This window comes from Chaetura pelagica, unplaced genomic scaffold (assembly GCF_000747805.2).
Source record: "Chaetura pelagica isolate M959 unplaced genomic scaffold, ChaPel_1.0 scaffold127, whole genome shotgun sequence".
Lineage (NCBI taxonomy): Eukaryota > Metazoa > Chordata > Aves > Apodiformes > Apodidae > Chaetura > Chaetura pelagica.
Window position 1 is genome coordinate 1,491,813 of NW_009953923.1, and position 21,655 is coordinate 1,513,467.

General features: G+C 38.3%; 1 protein-coding gene across 1 annotated transcript in view; it reads left to right on the forward strand.

The window, feature by feature from the left end:
- CDK14 (cyclin-dependent kinase 14) overlaps positions 1-20,964 on the forward strand; it is a 254,892-nt gene extending 233,928 nt beyond the window's left edge. The window contains exon 14 of the mRNA XM_010001563.1: positions 20,780-20,964. The gene's annotated coding sequence lies outside the window, so the exon portion shown is untranslated. The remainder of the gene's footprint in view (positions 1-20,779) is intronic.
- The last annotated feature ends 691 nt before the right edge of the window (positions 20,965-21,655 follow it).

The window sequence follows — 21,655 nt, forward strand, 5'->3', positions numbered from 1 at the left end:
AGTATTACATTGATGTATCTTCCCCATTTGGGTAGAGGTCATTATCCTGGTGCCTGGTTGCATTGCCTCTGCTGAGCAGGTTAACTGCTTGAGGTCTTTCATCTAGACAAATGTTTTAGCAGCACTTTTGCTCCATGATGACACAAACTGTTCTTCAGAGGTCAAATCCAGACAAATTAGCAATGCTATAATACTATGTTCCATGTACGTTCATACACTCATTCAGCTCAAAGGTGTCAGCTTTGTGAAATGAATAAAAATAGAAATTACAATGTCATTTTTTTCTTCAATATTTGCTTCTCTCAAGTAAGTATTTTTCTGTTGTCTTCATTTACTATTTCTGTGTCACTGTGAAACTCAGTTGTCAAAAGAATGACATTTTACAATTAATTTTGACAAGTGTGTGGTAATCATAATAGCCAATTCTCACAAATAAAACGTGTGCATAATGAGCACAGTTCACACATTTTTTATGTGTTAGCAAATTCTATCATCATCTTCCCTTAAAATAGTAGCTTTGAGACTATTAGCAATTCCCGGGGCATTTTTTGGTAGTTTCTTTCTGTGCATGAGTGATAATCAAGAGACCAAATAACAAGTGAGAAAACGCCCTAAAGCTTCTCAGCTGGGCTAAGATTTGACAGCACTAGATATTGTGGGTACTCTACAGGCAGATAAGAACATTAAAACAAGATACAAGAGCCTGTTAAAGTGCCTTTTTAGGTTACCAAAGCTTTCAAAAGATTAAGTAGAAGCAAATTTTAGTGTTTATTTGAACAACTTCATGTTGAGCGTAATACAGATACGTATTTTTAACAGTAAAAACCAAAGAGGTTGGAAAAGGAAGAAAACTGTGGTGTTTGGAGCTAGCTTCAATACTATCCATTTTAGGTAAAAAGGTCTAACCTATTCATAACCCATGTTCAGAGTTTTAGTAGATTCTATCAGTGTTGTCCCAAACAGAGAAAGATGTGCACAAGAGCTTATTCTTTGCATCTCTTCATAGGAATTTGAAGGTATTCCTTGATTTCAGAAATGGTATTTGATATTACTTCACTGAACAAAAGTGATGAGCACTGTAATTTGTCACAGAAAGAAAAGCCTCTTTTCATCTCCTATTCATACAAACCTCAATTTTGGAATGTAGGTGAACAAATATTTAGCTTTAGGGATGTGATTAAGACCTACTGAAGCAAATGAAGTTTTTGGAGGTGCCAGTGTGGGGAACACGAATTCTCTCAATCTGGACTAAATTTCCTTTAAAATTTTAAAACTTTTAAGCTTAACACGACAGAGGCAGGATTGAGGTCACTTGCCTTCCTGAAGATCTAAAAGGTATCAATGCATGGTAGGATTTCACTATTTATTGCTTTAGCTGCAAGTATTTAATTTATGTTGAAAATACTAATACACAAATTTAACTCAGTAATTCCCATCTCTTCCTGTCTCCCACTGGGAAAACCACATTGACTTCAAACAAGCTCTGTGTTTGGTACCGTTTGCATTGCATGGAGTCTGTTAATGCATCAGGGCTACAGTCTTCATATGGTGGTAAAAAAGGCAGTTCAGTTTTATCCAGGTGTGTGCATAAAAGCAGAAATATGTATATATATCAAGGTATGTCTTGTTGCTTTATAACTTAGAAAAAAATGCGCCTCTGAACTTTGGAGCCAACACTTACTTGGGGGTGGTTGGTGGCTGCAGTTGTGTTGGGAATACATCTGCTGCACAAAGAATCTAAGGGAACGTGTTTGTAAGAACAATAGTGTAGTTTTTTGTTGCATAGGGTGGTTGGGGGTTTTGGCTTTTTTTTTGTTTGTTTGTTTAAATAGATGTTCTTTAGTAGTGCATACAAACAAGATGTTGGAAGACATTTGTGTATGAAAGCATCAGGAGCCAGAGTGAAAGAATATTGTTCAGTCTGCATTACAGATTTAGGCCTGGTAAAGGCTTAGTTCTCTGGACTGATTTCACTCTGGAGTGGAGGGAGATATTCAGGTGAATAGGAACTGATTCAATTAGTGTTTAATTAATGAGTTATGACTTTTCACTGTCTGCTGTCTCCCCTGGGGATTAGACTCAGTCTGCTGGGAAGGATAACAGAGCTCATCTGTACTACTGAGGCCATCAGGACGCAGTGAGGGTATAGACAGCTGGCATTTTTATTTTTCAGTTAGGGAAATTAGTTGTGTTAGCTTAATCACATCCATGTAGTGTGGTTCTCGCAAGGAAATTTTCTGCTTTGGTACTAAAAAATGATCAAAGACCATCACTAGAATTTGATTTTTGTTTGTTGTGTGAGTTGATTTAGAGTATGCCAGCGGCTGCTGCAGCCAGTGAACCTAAATAAATGTCTGTTGGATATCTATTTAGCAGCAGGCTCCAGTTTTTTCAGCACCATCTCTGTGTAACCTTTTAATCTAGTTCTTGTCTTTGACTTTTCATATTTTATATATTTAACTCCTTGATGCAGATATTTTGCATTAAGTGCTTTAGAAATCCTGATTTACTGCCACAAGGGATTAACCAGAATTCCAGTATTCTTGCTTTATCTACATTCATTTATAAGCCCATTTATTTCTAATAAATACATTGACTAGATCATATTTCTTTGCAACCTCTAAGCTCTGAAAATAAATTTATGCAGTGACATAATGAAAATAATAAAAACTGTCTTGCATATTACTCTTACTTTAAATACCAGCTTCCAAAGGCACAGTGGGTTTATATTCTCCAAGTGAACACCATCTTTGAGGTACACGCTGCAAAAGCTCTAATTTTTAGTTCACTTCTGAGGGGATTTAATCAAACTACAGGATATGTGATTCAAAGCAAAAAATGTAATTAAGAAAAATCTTTTTTCTGAAGGCAAAGACCAGCTTGTTTTCATTAATTTTATGAAGAATGTTGTTTTTCTTGGCTGAAAACTTAAACTCATGGGACAAAGGAAGATTTATGGGGTGATCCGCAAAATCACACAGGTTTTGTGTTGCAGTGCTGTTTTTGCAGTGACCACTAGAGTCCCTATAGCTGAAGGTTTATCAGTGTTTCTTTTTATAAATCTCTATTTTCAGAAAGGGCTTTTACTCAGCGATTAGCTTTGAGCTAAATATGCGCACACAAAGTCTCAGTGTGTGTGTAGTGTGGTAAGCATGTATATTTTAATGTAAACAATTTATAATACTTCAAGAGCTCTTACATTACAAGGAAAAATGAAACTGGATGGATATTTAGACCTCCCATTCATATACTGCATGTGCTTCTTTGTTGATATTATGCTTTATTTATACATATGGCAGAATCTCCAGCAGTTGCTGAAAGCCACTAGAATAGATCAGAGACATGATGTCTCTTGCCCTTATCCTTCAAGGTGTCAACACCACTTGTGAGGTGCTTGGGCAAAGATCTATGCATTGTATAAGGTTTTCACTTTTGTGATCAGCAGAACGGAGGTACAGAGCCCGAGACGAGGCTGGATTATTGGGCGGCTGTTCAGTTTATTTCTGCCCTCTGAGTTTTGACCCTTAGATTTGGAGTTCAAATTCAGCTTTAGCTTTGACATACATTTTTTAAACCAAATAATATATTTATTTACTTAAGTGTATCAAATGAAATACCTTTTGTATCTTGCAAAAATTCTCTTATAGATCAGTAGTTCATGAACAGTAATGAAAAAAGTATCTTAACAGAATGCTCTTTCATTCCCCGTAATGTCAGCAAGAGTGTCTACTTGTTTAATATTGTAGTAAACAGAAAAGTTCATGGTTCATTGCTTAAGCCTCTGAGCTGTCTCCCCAACTGTTCCTGGCTGCCAGTATTTTACTTACTCAACAGGAAACTAATTTAATTAGTACAAAGAACAGGCCAGTACAGATGCCTGTATGTAATTCTTTCAGTTTTTAGAAGACATATGCTGAAGTCTCTACATCAGATGGAAAAACAGACTTCATAAAATTTGCACAATGGAATATCTGTTATCCTGTTTTATCAAAGGTTGCTGTCTCAAATTATGTTGCTGTGGTCTTGCAACATCAAACCAGACAAAATATTTTCAGCTGAAAGACGCAAAAGCTGATAGTAAATTTGAGCCAGGCTTATGTTTTATATTACAAATCTCTTAATCCTATTTGTGACTAACTGGGAAGATGTACCATCAGTTCTTAGCAACACTGTCTTCTCCTAAAGTCTGCTTCAAGAACTTTATTAAAGTGGCAAATTCAAACAGTAGTTAGGAAACACAAAGATTTAGGTTTCAAGTTTAATTTCCTCCACCTGTGGTTTATGCATTCATCTACAGCCTTCATTTTCAGGACCATATACTATTATTTCTTTGGGACCTCCAATTGCTTTTTTACAGGATAATGGATTGTGAACATAGATGGATAGTTAATGTTTCTTTTCATCTTCATCATTCACTGTTTGATCCTATGCATTATGCCTACAGCATCCATAGCCTGCACCAAATATGGAATCATTAATTTCCAGGGAGGCTTTTTGTGATGTGTTGTATCTTAGTTCTTTGCCAGCGTTGAGGAGCCACCTTCACAGTACCTCTATGAGCTGAGATGGTATGGAGGTGTCCATTTTACACACTCTAAGTTGAGGCACAGGTATTAAAATGGCAAGTGTTAAACATAAATAAATTTTTCTTGCTTGATTTCTCAGACCTCCTAATGTATTTTAGTGTTTAATACATTCAGATTGGATTTCAATTTGCATTGACGTCATTTGGAGCATCGAATGTTCAGTATATCAGCAGCCCAAACCAGGAATGATCTTGGATTATGGAGAAAAAAAGAGTCGCCAAGTGAATTTCTGTTGGAAAATGAATAAACAAAACAGGTTAACAATAGGTTTCTCTAGCATCATGCAGGTGCTCTGATAAAACTTTTCTAGCATCATGTAGGACCTATGACAGAGGCAGGACTCAAATATGCAATTTTCTAGGCATTCAGCTATTGAAACTTTCTTACTTTTTCTCTTCTCCTGCTCAATTTACTTGAGACCTTCCAACTTCCACAGTAAGAGAGTCAAAGGTCTTATTTTCTGTACAACTCTTTTTCTTACAAAAGCAGTATATAGTTTGAGCAGTGAATGTGGTCAGGGTCTCACGTGGGTCTCACATGGACCAAAAAAATAATCACATCTTAAAGACTACTACAGATATAGAGGGGATTAGATGCAATACTACACAAGCATTTTTAACTCCTTTCCAGAGTTGTAATTTCCCAAATTTTCAGAAACTGAGGAAGTGAAAGAAAGAAGTTTCAGTCTATGGAATCATACCCATGCCTTCTTTCACCTTCATCGAAATGTGTTGTCAGTGGGATTCATACCTTTCAACCCACAGTGTGAGGCCAGTAGGTAGCAGTAGGAGGTGATTATCCTCTGTGTTAGGCTGACACAAGAGAAAACACGGTGCACTGTGCAAACAAGCTTACCTGCTGTTTGTTGGACAGGAGGTAATGTTGTGTGACCCAGGAATAATAGGTCCTCCTGCCACTGCTGAAAAGACATGTGGCCTCCTGGCTGTAGCTCTTTGCCATCTGCCCTCTGTCTCTCTGTTTCTGCTTCTGTCCCTTTTCTTGACAATCACATCCTTATTCCCTAACCTAGTGCTTCTGCCTTTTTCCCCTCTCCTTGTCAAAAAGGAGTCAGCTATGGGATTGCAGTCAATAGTGCCTGTCCTGATAGCAGGGTGTTTGACTCCAAAGGTCTTTTTAGAATTGCTGTAGTGCTCATTTGTTATCCCTTTTTCCCCTCCCCCTCCAAAAAACCAAAATGGTGTTTGCAAGGATGGGAAGAGGAGTCCATCCCTCTCATTATCAAAGTTAAATGTTATGAAAGTTGGTTCTTTCTCCTTCAATATGTTATCCTTCTGTCTGTTCTGTTTGCCTGCCTGTCCTGGTCAAAGATTGAATGACTGAGAACATGGTAAATCCTGGCTTTCTCGTTTAACCACTTTTAATCACTTGACATTGTGTTTAGAGCTAGTTTGCACAAGATAGTGAAAAGCAAAGAGCCTCACTCACTCGCTTTCTTAACTGCTGGGAACATTTTCCCCTCCCATCTGCTGCGTTCATTATTATTTAAAGTAAATCAGGAGCCAGAATTGGATTAGCAGAGTGGGTGGCACCAGTGGAAAACAAGCTTTGTGTTGGCAGTCACCCTGCCAAGTTCATGTGAAATTGCCCATTTTAGCTGGCACCTTCAGCTTAGCTTGGTGTGATGACATATGGGCCTGGAGGGTAAGAATCTATTTCCATATTATAGCAGCTTCTGCTGTGAACCTCATAGTTTGTAGCTGTGTGGTTGCTTGGCTTTGGCTGCAGGCTGCCCTTCTGATCTGCTCTGTCACACTGGACTCCTTGGCTGTCGTCTTGACTTCTTCCCAAGGTCCCCTCATTGTCTCTACCTACATGTCAATACCCCATTTTCTGCCAGCTACTCTGTTGATCCCAAGCCATAAGTATGATTAATGTCAAAAAAGCAAAACAGGGAAGCTCATAACCTTCTTGTCTGCGGGGCCCCAGAATCAAAGGAGGGAAATCAAGCCCTTGCTTTGACTCTTAAGGGTCAGTAGTTTCTCAGAGCAGTGAGGATATGTATTTTATGTTTGAAAAATAAGTAACAGCATGTATGCTATGCGTCAACTCTAAACTCAATCACCTCATAAACAGGCATTTACAAATGAAAAATTAACATTTAAATTAATAAAAAAAACCCAAACCGGCTTCAAATATTATTGTTCTAAAATTTTCCAGGGTATGATTTCAGCATCCAGTGTTGTCTATTGTACTTCTGCATAAAGGAAGTTTTGGTGCCTTGCATTGAAATCCATGTGACAGGGATACCACCAACTTAGTCAATTCTGTAAAGTAAGCTCAAAGATATTTCAGAAACCAGACTGCCCCTAAGTCCCTCAGCTGTGATTAGTGAGTTAACAATAACATTTCTTATTTCAAAAATTTCTTTTTCATCCCCCACTTACTATATAAGGAAAATAATTAAAATAACTCTATGCAAAGCCCTTTCAAAGCACAAAGTATGTATCTCTATAAGTTTACAGTACCGATATTATTTCTTATTACTTGTAGGGATAAAAATGTTCTGAGAAGGGAGAGTTACAGGCTGTTGACATGCCTTTAAACTATTTTTTATATTTTCCAGAATTTCCAGTGCTCTTTTCAATACTTTTTAAAAAATTATTATTAATTACTTTGGGCACACTTTAATGCTAGGCATTACTTTAGAAACCTTTGTTTCAGGGGGAGTGAAGAGGGGCAGAGAGACCTTGCTGGTGAGAATGTATGATCCACTTCTGTGCAATGTGAAAAATTGAAGAGTTTATTCTTATTAATTTTTGTAATCATAGCCTCTGTGTAGTAACAGCCCTGGTCTAGAGTAGTTTGACAAAATGGATAAAACATGATGCATGATGCCATTAAAAAGCCCCGGGCACTTGTAAGGAGGCCATCAGTTGCACGTCAGAAGATGGGAGTTGGTGCACAGGTCTGCCTCCCTGCCTGTGCCTGCACCTCTGCTCTTGCTGTTTTGGGGGGCTTCTTATGCACAACATGACTGTTGTAATTTTCCTGCTGTAAGTTTAGTGATGACCCATTGAGAAGAAGTGTCAGGAAATGGGCAAATATGTCCCAAACGATCAAAATCCAATGCTCTTGAATATGTTTATATTTACCACCAAATGGCTGCAATATCAGAATATAATGCACCAGTAAGGTGGTTAAGCACTGAGCGAGTTATTCACTCAAAAAAGTCGGAACATAAGTTCCTGTATCCTCTGTGTGAGGCGATACCCGTGTGGATCTCTCAGCAAATCCTGATAAGTTAATACACTCCAATAATGAGATATAATAGGTCACGGATCGTGACAGGTGGTTAGAGAGTATAGCTATCAATGTTATCAAACCAAAGGCCTACATTTTGGAAATAATTCCTTCTGTGATTAATTCAATATATGAAGCCCCTGCTGGGGGAGAGAGATGCTCAAGCTCCAGTGGAAGTGTCTTCGTCACTGCCTATGCAGAGTTATCAACACCTCACTTAGGCACAAAGGGGCAGCTTAATTCTTTCTTCATTCTTTATAAGTGAGCTAGTTACTCATTTTTTTCATATGTAACAATGCCTAAATTGTATTTTGTTTCTGGATGAAATTAAAAGGTACTCTTTTTTTTGGAAGGGTGTCTGAGAAACTAGGCAGTGTTTATATTCAAAAGCCTGTATTTCAAGGTGAAAAGGGCTAATGACATACAGACAGTTACATCATCTGTTTGTACAGAGCAATGCTGTGTTGTCCTGGTGCATCTATTTCACCTTCTTTTGATAATTAGACCCATAGCATGTCTGCTATAGAAATGCTGGGTATTGTTATTATCTGTTTGCTCTTTCTTTCTCTCCTTCCCTGTGACAGTTTTCAGCCTCCTATCTTTGATATTTTTCATAGACACTAGCTACACTTGACATGACTTATTAAATGAATACAAACTAAACAGGTGGATTAAACATAAGTCACCATGAACAAACGGGGACTTACTGTAGTGCAGTGCTGTTCAGTAATGCTAGAGAAGTTTCAGTTTGAGACAAGCCATTGTAAATTAATTTACATGCCCACCCAGATTTTTTTTAATTAAAATAATCCATGAGTCTTGGCAGTTGCTTTGACTACTAAGTACTTAAAAATAAGCTTAATAGACATGTTTGGTTTTTGCTCAGCTGTAAAAATGAATATTCTGCTACATGATTTTTTTTTAATCTGATTTATTTAAATAGAGTTAGGTAAAGATGCAGTTTTATAGGGAAGGTTAAAGGGTCAAAATCCTATTTGATTAACTTACACCCACTTGGGAAGCAGCCAAGCTAAAAGAATGCAGTGAAAGTAAGCTTCAAATAATATGAAATCTTTGAAAAAGACTAACCACCTTTGACGAAAGGCTTTCCTGTTCTTAACCTTATGTCATTTAAACTATTTAAATGAGCTATGCAAAACCTTACATTTATAATGGAGCTTCAAAAAAAAAAGATTAAATATCTCTTGCAGTTACAAGAAAAGTGATGCTTATGGCACTGAAAGAAAAGCCTTTAGTACTCCATCTTACCATGATCCCTGTCTTTGCATACCACAAAATACACAGTATGTGCACCTGAGTTAACATGCGTTATTTTTGCTGCACATATGAAGCCTCTAAAGTGTGTGAGGCTGCTTTTAAGAACATATAAGTCTTTCAGAAAACAATTAGGAGTAGGTTGGAAGGCTCTGTAATACCTGAAGGAGGCCACATTTTCAAAGGATGTGGATGCTGCATGATTTCTAAAAGTTGTGTTTGTGAGAAGCACCTCACACTGGATTTCCCAAATTATGTTATATTTTAACATCTCAGTCATACATGTGGAAAAGGTTCTTACTGCAACCAGAGCAAAAACTATGAGAAATTAAAAAATTGAGCTGCTCTGTGATCTCTTTATATACTAGATAGGATATCTTCATTGCTGCAGTGATGCTCCTTAGATGTGCCAGTTCTGGAAATTTTTCCATTTAATGCCACAAAGACTGTGGAAATATTTCTGTTTGAGTGTTCCATTGGTTTTGTACGTAAAAATGGAACCGGCAGGGAAAAACACATCTGGCCTGAAGCTGCCAAGATTCTACTATCCAACTATTCCTAATGTCATAGATTTTCAGCAAGAACCCCAAGTGGGAGCTGTACAGGTGAGAGGACTGCATAGCAGTATTCAAAAAGTGTCAGTGGAGCCTGTAGGGAATAAGCAGGAAAGCAAGCAAACCATACAGACACCGTTGTTTTTCCTAAACTGGCACTTCTTTTTTTCCCTGCCCCATTCTACTCTTCAGGACTGTTGGGTTGGAAAAAAATTCAGGCTTGAAAAGGTCAACTTGGAAAACTGATCTCTCTGTCAATATCATTGAATGGCATTCATGGTGTGGGTGGACACACAGCCTAAGAGCTTTGGACATAATGATATTTGGAAATATATTCCAAAATTTAAATAACTCTATTACTTAAAATTGCCATTAATTTAATATACTATAATTGTGGAAAAGATCCTTCTGATTCAGCATGTGAGGTCTGCATTCTGTCTAATTTTTGGTGTGCTTAAGGGTTGTAGTGCTGTCCTAAAAAATGTATTTTAATTGACATGACCACTTTGGCATAATGCTCAGTCTCTGTAAAGCCACAGCAGCAAATAGAATGTATAACCAGATGGTGCTTAGTTAAAAGGGTCTTTGCAATTGCAATTATATCTGTTCTGTCAAGTTAACCAAAGGCATTTGTAACTCTACATTCCAGATTAATTAAGAATTCTTTGCTCATTTGAAAAGTACTCTCCTTTTTGGAAAACAATTCTAGGAAAACACAAAATTAAAAATATAGGTGAGAAATCGTTGGGGTTTATTTCTTAGATTACTCATTCCTCTTTCTTCTTCCTTCTCTGGGCATTCATTCTCTCTTCTCCAAAGAAGAAATAACAAATATAACTTAATTCTTAACTGTCTGTAGGTAATTTCAGGCTACTACAATGATTTTGGTAATGGTAAACATTCACACTTTGTTTTCTCAATGTTTAGCATTTATCTGTAGGGACTACTGTGGTTTGTTGTGTTGTGATCCCATGCAGAGGTATCTAAATTTCAGGAAACCTTTGTTTCTGTAAGCTGACTAGTAAATCTTCCATCCACACCCATCTCAAGACTATCCCACAGCTACTTTGCAATGATTACACTGGAAGCATTACATTTGTTCCAAGAGCACTTATATTTCATTAAGTAACTTGGCTAGTATTAACAATCACATATACAAAATGTGCTGTTTTTAAATACCTATGGATACTTTAATTGTTGTGTGAGGCAGTGCTTAATTTTCAGGAGGAAGTAAATGCTAATGAGTCATCTGGCAAGCAGGCAGTCTATCATATGTCATTTTGTCCAGCAGACTTTTCTTTGTGGATAAAAACCATCACAGGGAAAACTGGGAATAGATTTTCGAGTAAGTTCTCTGAACTACTTATGTTAGATGGGGGGAAGAGGAGAGAGAGATGGTCAGGCACATAATCTCATTTGGCTTTTGAGTTGGTCAGCTGTTGTGCTTCAGATAGAATAAATGCGCTCAGGTTCAAGTTGATGAATAGCTCTGTTAAATAACAGTGACCATCAGTCCTGAGGCTGGCACTCAATATGTTTCAATCATGGTCTGTGGACTAGGGCAATGTTGATTTGCTCTGCCTGAACCCTAGGGTTGTATTCTTCATTCAAAGCTAGATACAGACCTATAAAGAATCTGAAACTTTTCTATCCCTTTTAAAGTCTCCGAAGTCTTGTTAAATATGACTTGAAGCTTCACCAACTGTTAAACATCTCTGTGATATGTTGGCAGGCTGACATATTTTTATTGCTAAAAAATGAAAACCAACCAAAAAAATCCAAGGAACTTCCAGTCAGAGGCATGGGCTCTCAGCCAGCTCTCTTTTGCTGCTCCCTTGAAACATGTACAGGAGATTATCCTTATTAGGCAATCTTAGGGGTATTCCCAGATCTTTTGTGTATGGTTTTCTTCCTTTTTAATTAGTAGGTCATTATGCGACTTCTGTCTGCTCCCCTCCGTGGCCAGCTAAGACAGATTCCACTGTGTTTCTGGATACCTGAAAATTAGTAGCCATTTATGAGTTGGGAACTGGTTTCAGACCTTAGAAAGTAAAGCTTTGTTATGAGTAATGCACTGAGGAACAGCTGATGATGAAAAATGTCTTTGCAGGCAAAAACAGTGTGATAAATTTCTGTCTACCTCTATCCAGGCAGTTACTTGTTGCTCCGCCAGCCAGTTTCCAATCTTGTTAGTTGTGCTGGTGCAGCTATTTATAAGTTTGATATAAACTGGAACACCGAGAAGATTTATGTTACTTCTGATACTTCTGATATGTGACTTCTGGTACTATTAGTGATCTGGTTGTGCAAGGAGTCCCACAGATAGTTTTATCAAGGCAAGTGACAAAGGCACGAGCTGCATGTTTGTGGGCAGGGGGAGTTCCTTAAGCTGGCTCTGCCACAACGATGAGACACAATGGAAGGGTACCACAGCTCTGCTCACTTGCACCCATTTGCTGATGGCTGAATCTCCAGTCCCTTGGCAGTTTGGTTTAGCAAGAGAGTGCAGTGAGATCTCTCACCAGCTCTTCCTGGTGCTCATTTTCTCCAGAGAGGGGTTCAAACCGGTAATAAACCTGTTAAGCAGAGCATTAATAGCTGTATATCATCTTTCAACAGGTATTTCCTTTGCTGAGTTCTATGCAACCAAAACTGATAGGCTCTTTTTAGATGTTTTTTTTCTTTCAGATGTTTTAATTAACCTACATACAAATTTTGCTCAGGCATAGCATTTACTTATCTGTTTCAGAGTAGAGAGCTGGTGCTACAGCTGAGATAAGGATCCCATTGTGTCAGACATTGGCAGGTTTAGGTTCTCTCATTACAGATCCAGGGAGGCAGCATTTCCCTAGTTCACATTCAGTCTGTTCCTCCTTAGCAGCCTTCTCTGCAAGTTATCAGGGTGAGAAACACAGCCATTTAGACACATTACATTAATCAGGAAAAACTAGGGAAAAAAAAAGGAGAGGGTTTGTTTAGGTTTCTTGCTTATTAGAATCTAGAAGATCTTCGAGTTACATTGTCCAGTTTTTCTACTGATACAATCTGTAGAAAACATATGCCTTTATAGGGATTCAATTTCAGAGGAGACAAATCTTTAAGGCATTAAAAATATAAATAGCATACTGAATCCTGCAGCCCTTGGAAAAGGAAAGACAAACCAGGAGGGTATAGAAATTTGTAAGGATTTGGCTGTTTGTCAGTTTGAGAAGTGCATTCTTGCAAACAAGTAGCACTAATATTTTTCTGGTCTTGATGTGTACCAAAATCCTGAGCTTGTTTTTTTTTTGTTTTTAATAAGGTTTCTGTGGCTTTGCTTGCAAACTATATTGAGCTCAATAACACTGCTATTTTTGTAGTATCTTAGTCTGAAGTGTTAGTTCTCCCAGAGCTCACTCAGAGAGGGCTGTGCTTTATTCTCAAGAACTAGAAGAGATGTAGTAGATTCAGTCCTGGCCATTTTTCATGTGAAGCCTTATTCAAATGGTAATTATAAAAGGCTTTGTGGACTTTGTTCTCAACTCAAAGAAAAAACTTCAGCTGTGGGCAGCTAGGGTAGGAAAGAATTTTTGTTGAAAGACTCAGAGAAAACTAATTTGGAAGTTACCATAGCCACTCAAAAGTTAAAGGTACCCCTACAGATCAACTGCAAATCTGATTATGTTACCAAATATCATCGCAAGTTAATATTGTGAATAAAATACATTGCAGTGAGGATCGGGACTGGTATTCCATTTTTCCTAACAAGACATACTATGAGGGAACTAATTACAATATATTGAAGAGACCTGCGTGCGAAGTATGCACAGTTGGCTTGAAATTACTGATATGCATCCATGCTGCCTAGCAACTGGTGTGTAATTTAAGGATAGGTCTTTCCTCTTCAGAATCAGCCTCCCACACTGGATTGCTGGATGCACATTCACAAGGTTCAAGGTGATGTAGGACTTTAATTTTGCACTCTTATTTTACATAAAAGTACAATTTTGAAAGCTCACAGTCCAAGTAAGGATTTTAAGAACTGCCAAAGTTTGCAGCTGTTCTAATATTGTGGTTTTGTTAAATTTAACTGTATTTATGTAATTTGAACCGTTGGTGGCTCCACCTAAAATTGGGCACTTGTTTTGGGAGACACTCTAAACTCAGAAGCTGAGATATAAAACAGAGCCCCTGTTACAAAACAGAGGTTACAGGAGGAGAAGCTGCCTTTCCTACAGGCACATTCAGTAGTAAAGATGAAATCTTGGCTTCTACTTTCCATCCCCATATCCACTGTGCCACAGAGCCCTCACCTTTAAAAGTTTGTCACTTATTTAATGTATGTATACACATAAAATAATTTAGTTTATCATTGTGTTACAATTCTAACTCTTTATTTTCTAGCTTGTTTACAGTTTTAGTCTAACTCAGTTCTTCTAGGGTCATCCCCTCACACTCACAAATTGCAGTCATCCCCCATACATAAATCCCTTGATTTAGAGTTGCAGTGCTCTGCTCAGAGGTAAAGTCTATCTGTGAAAAAATTTGTGTAGGAAGATAAATTCTTAAAACAGGAACATGTCCATATGCAATCTGTATTATGATTCATAGGTTAGAACTGTGGAAAAGAATAAGCAGCAATTTTCATCACTGAATATAGAGTCTTGGGAATCCAGTATGTATAAGAATACCAGCGTCGTACCTGAGACACAGGGGAAAAGAGCAGGAAAAAAATAATCAGTAAATCCTCTGTTACTTATTTGTCAAATGTGGTTTACTTTTAATGACAGATTGTAGTTATAATGTGTAAGTAACCCACATAGTGCTGTCTGTGCATGGATAACAGCTAGCAGTTGCCAAGATAATCCAGAGGTGTCATTTAAACATTAAATGAGATTAAATATCGCAAAAGAAGTGTAAAGTGAATTGGAAAAGATGTGGCCCATGTGAGGGGAAGAAGATGAGGATGTTCTCTCTTTATGAAGTTATGCCCCATCTTAGGAAAACTCACATTCAAAATGTACTTGGCAAAGGAGTTTACATCTGATGTTTTGGTAACTTGTGTGTATTTTGTTAAGGCATTAGTTACAGCAGTGAAGGATCCTGAGTTGACAGTATAAACTGATCATGTGATCACAGGCCTTGACACAAGCTGAGATGAAATGGTAATAATTCAGCTTTATTCAACTCCTAAAAGCTGCTTTATAGACACATCACAAGGAAGAGACTTTTTTTCAGAGCTATTTTAGAAGTGATGCAAATTCACCATTTTCCTGTGTGTTCTAAGGTATTTGAGTTCAAGAATCACATACCAGCCTATAGCAGAAAATATTTTCTTCAAACCCTTCTCAGTTTGAAAAAAAAAAAACACCATAGTTTTTCTAGTGTCTTTTTTTTTTTTTTTTCCCAAATAAATTTTTAATGACAGCCTTAAGTCTTGCCTCTCCTGTGGATTTTGGGGCATGGATAACTAGATAAAACTAAAGCCCAGCAGAAAGCAATCTTAGCAATCTTAGATTTAGCCTTAGTGAACAGTATTCCTTGTGAAACCACAAACAAGGTATGGTCCATTGAAGAAAAGCTTTCAACAAAGCTGGGCTGTATACTGAAATAATCTTTGAACTAACACCTCTGAAGACACACAGAGCAACTTTACAGGCAGCAGTCGACTGAGCCTTGTCCGTGGGGTGACTCAGAGCCTGAGCTAGCAATACTGCAGATCTTCTTTTTCATATACTAGAACAATTGCATTTCTTGTAAACCTCAGAAGTAAAACGTCTTTGCGAAAGAGAGCACTCTATATAGTGTGACAATTCCATGTTTTAAAGCATGTATTTATAGAAATGTCTTTATGTTCCCATGCTTTCCACACACATTCAGACCCGTGGGTACACGTTATTTGTATTTATGCACATATAGACACAGATATAAAATAAGATGTGTATGCATGTGTATATGTGTGTATATGTATCTGAAGGGGAAAAATAGTTTATGGGAGGCTGGCCACATTTAATTTCTCTGCTTGTATTTAGCACTTCAGGGCTTATATACTCAGTTTGCTCAAAAGAGTGAAGAGGTACTCCTTGCTTATGCCTCAAATCAGAAATGCATGAAGTGCAGCTGCAGAGATAATACATTCTCCCCAAAGGCTTTGGCTGAGCAAATTAGGTGTCAATGGGGTGCCTGCGCAGGCAGTACTCTCTCTAATTAGTCTCTTGAGCCTAGTTGGTGGTGGGTATAAGATGATCTAATCAATTGGTCTGTGTCTGATGGTACGTGTAAAAATCCTAGCAGGCAGAGCTGTCTCCCACAGGTCACTCACCTGCACAGCAGGAACGCTCATTTTCATTTTTCATCTCTTCCATCACATGATGCTGACAGTTGGCTTTAAGAAAATTGAATCCAAAAAATATCTAGTTCATAGGGCATGTAGGTCAAAATAAAGTTGCATTATGGGTATTGGTGATCCAATTAATTAATATTTATAGCAACGAGTTACGTATAGATATTATCTGAGTGCAAATAGTATTGATAATATTTGGTTGGCTTTTAAAAATGACTTCTTGAACAAAGGTAGAAATAAAAGGTGTGGGGAAAAATTCACCTGTTAATAGTATCCTTTTTTAGAGAGTACAGTAACTGTGGTGTGAACGTGTGTGGTAGAGGAAGAAGCAGAAAAAATACTGTTTATGATCTGAAATACCCCCACGTTTCAGCTGATAGAGAGTACAGCATTTCTAGTTGTCAGTTCACATTTTCATTTCAAATCTGGCATTGTAGAATGAATACTCTTATAATAATGCTAAATCAGCTGCAACATAAATAGACCTGCACTCTGAGTGTGCTTTGCATGCCAAGGACTCTGCAGGAACACAGCCCCGCCCCATGGGATAATTTATACAAAAATTAAAAGCACCTAGAGAAGGATGCTGATGCTGCCAAAAGGAGCCTGCAATGAGCTGGTGATTTGCATTTTTAAAGGAATGGATGTTCCTTCACTAATTAAAATAAGAAAAATATCTGGGATGTAGTCACCCTCATCTGCCTCATGTCTTGAGAACATGATTAATGTTTAAATTACAAGCTTTAGTGTCCCTCCTTAGGAGCACTGTTACATCACCAGCTCCTGCATTCTGAAGTTCCCTGCCATTTTAAAGGTGGGTTAGCATCTTACTGTATCCCATTCAGGATCTGGGACAAATAGGATGAGTGAAGCAGTTGATTTCTCTAGATAACAAAACACACAAGTGAGTTACTTGATTTAGGTCACTTGATATTTCAAGCACGTCATTAACTTCCTTGTAATCTTCTACTAGGTTTAGTAGAGATGTCATGAAAACCAGGAGTACCTGGATCTGTAGTGAAAAAATACAAGTTCATTTTCAAAGACAATCTGTTCCATCTCAGGTTTTGTGTTTGTTGTTGTTGTGTTTTAAAAAAAATAATAATAATAATTCTGAAAGAACCCTATTTTGCTCTTGAGAAATCACAAGTTGTAAATATTCCATTTAACAATTTACTTTTCTATAAACAAAGCTGTAACCAGAGGCCATAAAAACAGTCTACCAAGTCACTGGGCAAAACTTTGATTTGTGTGATCAGGAAAACATTTTAAATTCTAAGCAAGAGTATTTCTAAAATGTATCTTAAAAAATGCAAACGTGGAATACCAAGCCATCTGGGAACTGAATGTGCTGAAGAAACAATGTCTTTTTAATAAAAAGACGAGTTCACATAAATCTAAAATTTCATGTTGGTTTTATTGTGGATTTTCTGCTGTGGCCAAAGAGACACCCTTCTCTTCCTCCAGTTTAGAGGAGGTGTTTATTTGATCTGACACAATGAATTTTATCTTAACCAAAACCAAAGTGAAGAGAAGGAGGTCTCCTGTTGCACAGCCCAGCGATGACTGAGCTCCTCTGCGAAGTGGCATATCCTTGTTTAGTCTCTTCCTCTGCCTCAGGAGAGGTAGACGCCTATTCCCTGTTGCCTGGGAGAAGACTGGCACTTGATGAGATCATTCCAGGGCCAACAGACATTATTTCATCTCTTGACTCACTTGGAACTGATAATAAACATTTAGTGAAATAGAGATTCAAATGCAAATGTTACATATTCCTGTGTACCTATTCCTAAACACCAGACTTGTCATAGAATGATAGAATGGTTTGGGTTGGAATGGACCTTAAAGCAGGTTCCAGCTGTCAAAAATTATGTAAGGATTTTATACACAGCAGAATTCTGAGCAGCCAAAACTGAGGGTTCAGCCTCAGAACAACCTGGCCATTAGGGTGCTGATCCAAGCAGCAGAGGGCTGTCACACACACTAGCTTCCTGACCAGGCAGGAGTTTCAATAACGCTTCAGAGAGACCACAATCACCAGCCATTCCCTGGTTCCAGTTGCACTATGTCTTCTAGCTTTTCCCAGCCAGAACCGCTGGGGAAATGTGGCATCAAATCACCTCCTTTTCTGAGAAGTTTACTTTTTGATCCAGTCTAAATCTTGACACTATGCAGGAGGTGGGAGGTGGCATTGCCACGGTACCATTCCATAGGTTCTTCAGAAAACCAGTTAGCCTAGTTGCAGCACTGGCATAGCAGGACTGAAGCCAGTGGAGTTGTGATCATAAAACTGTCAGCTGTCTTATACTGACCCAGAACAGGAAAACAACTGGGGCTCAGTAAAAAACTTTGCAATCTTCCACACACATTTATGTAACCACTGGCACCCTTTCTTAGTCTTCTGTGTTCTGCCCTTGGTCTGCTTTGGTTTTGGCAGTGGCTGCCACTATGCAAAGGGATTTTTTCCCCCTGTGTTAAATGGTAGCAGCTGTCAGTTTGTTCATTTCTGAGGAAGCTTTACATGTCTGGGGCTTGATTCTGGAAGTGCTGCACTTCCCCATTTCACAGGCTCAGGCCCTGCTCTGGAGAATATGTCATCAGCTTTGCCTGCAGAGCCAAACTTGTAGCCAGAAAATGTAGTATTGTCACTGGTAAATTGTAGCACAACCCTGGGAGTACTGTGATGCTCACCTCCTGTAGAAATTGTCCTGAGGTCCACTGATGGAAAGGAAAAGTTCTGTGTAATTAATATAATGGCAGTTATTCTCAAACCTGAGTGATTTGGTAACTCCTCCTCTGGGTGGAGGTTTTTCTGTCGAGATCATATTGTTACTTGTCCTAGATGTCCCTGCTGTATATGCCAGTCTCTGGAACTCCAGTACTTTGGGCTTAGTCTGAAACCAGGGCAGCTATTTTGGACCTGGGCAGATGTGGCTTCTAAACTGCAAGCCAGCCTTCCACAGGTGTACTGTGGGTGGTGGGAAATGCAAGCTCAACACTGGAAGGAGCTTTGGGAATCTAGTTGCTTCTTTATAAGGAGGGGCTCCAAAGAGGCTATCTGTAAAAGTGTTTTCGAAGGAAGGAGAATGTGGGAGATATTGTCAACAGTGTTTCACCACTAAGCAGTTGTGAATCTCTGCATGTTCCAAACAGTGCTTTTCTTTTTAGGCTTACGAAGGGTAAACTAAATGCGTCAACTCTAATGTAGTCCTTGAAAAAAAAGATATATTGGCACTTCAGCCAAACTTCTAGATCCAGGGGAAAGTGGGACTTTCATGTGGAATAGAAATTCCACATGAACTCCGAGAGGCATTTAGGAAACATCCCAAGCTGGACTCAAGAGGTAGTAGACCAAGCTCCAAGAGGGCTCAAGATGCTGCTACGCATCATCAAGAACAGGCTTTTGTTAATCCAATTCAGATATTCTGATGCTTAAAGGGCAGAAGAAGAGCTCTCAAGAATTGCAACACAAACCCTGGAAATCACAAAAGTTGGATGTTGTGTAGAGATTAGATAGTTTTGAGGAAAGCCACAACTAAAATTTTATGTTTGAAGCTGCAGTTCAAGACTGATGCCTTGTTTTTCTCCTGCTGTTCAAATGAGGGCTAGACTAGATTCACTGGCACATGCATTCAGTTTGATTTAAATAGTTTTAGGACATGCTAATATAAACCAGTTCCAGGTTCAGTGAACATTTCAGCATTCTTTTTCTTAAGTGTAGAATTTCTCCACATCTGACTGTCTTCCTGGAACTACATTTTTAAAATGTAGCAGGTCTGTAGTTACAATCCTTGGTCTGGAAAAACATTGTAAAACAAATACATTTTTAACTTCAGAAAACTACAGAATTTCTCAGAAAGTGTCACTTTATTACTTGGCATGGAATTCTACTTGGACATTTATTAAGTTAAATATGTTAATTATAAAATCCTTCCTATGGCTCCAGTCCGTCTAGCGTTTATTTAGCCTTCACCTGGCTTTTCCTGCAGTTGTTGAATGCTTTGTTTTAAGGTAATGCTTCCCACATTCTCAGCCTGCCTCCTGTTTTGTGTCAGTCTCAAAAACATCATGGTGCCTTCTTGCAAGTCCAGTCACTGCTTATGCCTATAGAAACCATTAGCCATGTGATACAATGTTTACTCTCTGTATATGAAAGGAGAAGATTTAGTTATCAGCCTATTAATGGAAGACCACAGAAATAAAGGTGAGTATCTGTAAACGCAATGTAGCCAGGAGCTCCATGAGCTGCCTGTGTTTGCAGGAGTGTTCATGACATGCCCTGGGGTTCTTCAAATAACTCTTGGGAAGCAAACCTGAGGAGATCTTTTCATAAACTTGTTGCAAGCGCTGCTGTGGATGTGATCACTAGGGACACGATGAGAAAGGAGGCAAAAAGAGCATGTAAACTCCTGAAGCTGTGCCAGCATTGAGCAACCTTCCTTTGCATTGACAGGGTGTGACCACCTTTAGAAGAATCAGCTGTCTATTTATGGATGCCTACAATTTCCATGGAAAATGTGAGTGCTGATGGCACCTCTGAAGATTAGCACTTGGGGCAGAGATACATGAATATAGATTAATATATCTCACTTATGCTACCACCCTGAAAACACTGGGGTTTTTTTAGGTACCAGCTCTGAAGGCACTCTGGAAGACTTGTTCTTTGCTCTGAGCTGATGTTTTCACAACCAGCTTTGGACTAACCTGTTTTTTACCAAGTAATAAATCATTAAAACATGCAATTCATAAGGCTTATTATAATCTATATTGTTTCCTTACAGGATTAAATTTACCAGTTTGGAGGAGGGAAACAAAAACCTTATGAGGAGGCCGACACCAGGAAGGAACCACGGCCAGTTTCCTTTCTTTCTTTACGGTGGATTTCATGCAAAAGAAAATCGAAGCTGGCAAGACCCTGTTTTTTCCCTGCAATTTATTTAAAACCTTGCACGCATTTGGATACCTTGTGATTTCAGAGAACTATGTGAAGATTAAGCTTTTGCGTACTCATACATGGCATGTACTCTTTCAGTCTTTTGTGTTTGATTTTGTTTGATTTTCCACTGCAGCGCTGCATCTTTGTAAGGATTTTTATGCTTTCACCAGCAATGTCTTAAATACATTAAGAAAACACACTTGGTGTTCACACTTCTTCAGTAACAACTGTACAAAAAAAAGCCAATGGAGGCATAAAGGACTGTGTGTTTTCTTTGAGAGTTTTGCATATTTTGCAACCAATGGGAAGACTATTCCTGCCAGAGCAAGCCCAACTTGTCTGATCAGCTGACAATTACAGCACTTTGCCACTATTCCTGAAGTGCTGTTGGGTTATTCCTTTTTTCATTTTCTCCTCAGACCATTCATATCCATTTTAAGAACATGGCAATAATTGCATGTTTACTTCAGTACTCTGAATTTGGTTACTCTGCTTAGGCTATGTAGCATGCCAGTTTTCAAAATAGGCCTGTGAGAAAGAGCAAAAATGATGAGATGTATGCAGCTGACAGATTTACAATGAATTCTTTACGTTTTTGTTCCCCTTAAGAATATCTCTTTCTTTTATGGGTCTTGGCTAACGTCTCTGTGTTTTTCCTTATACTATTTACCTGTTCTTGGAAACAAAGATGACACAGTTCTGTTTAATTCAAGGCAGATAG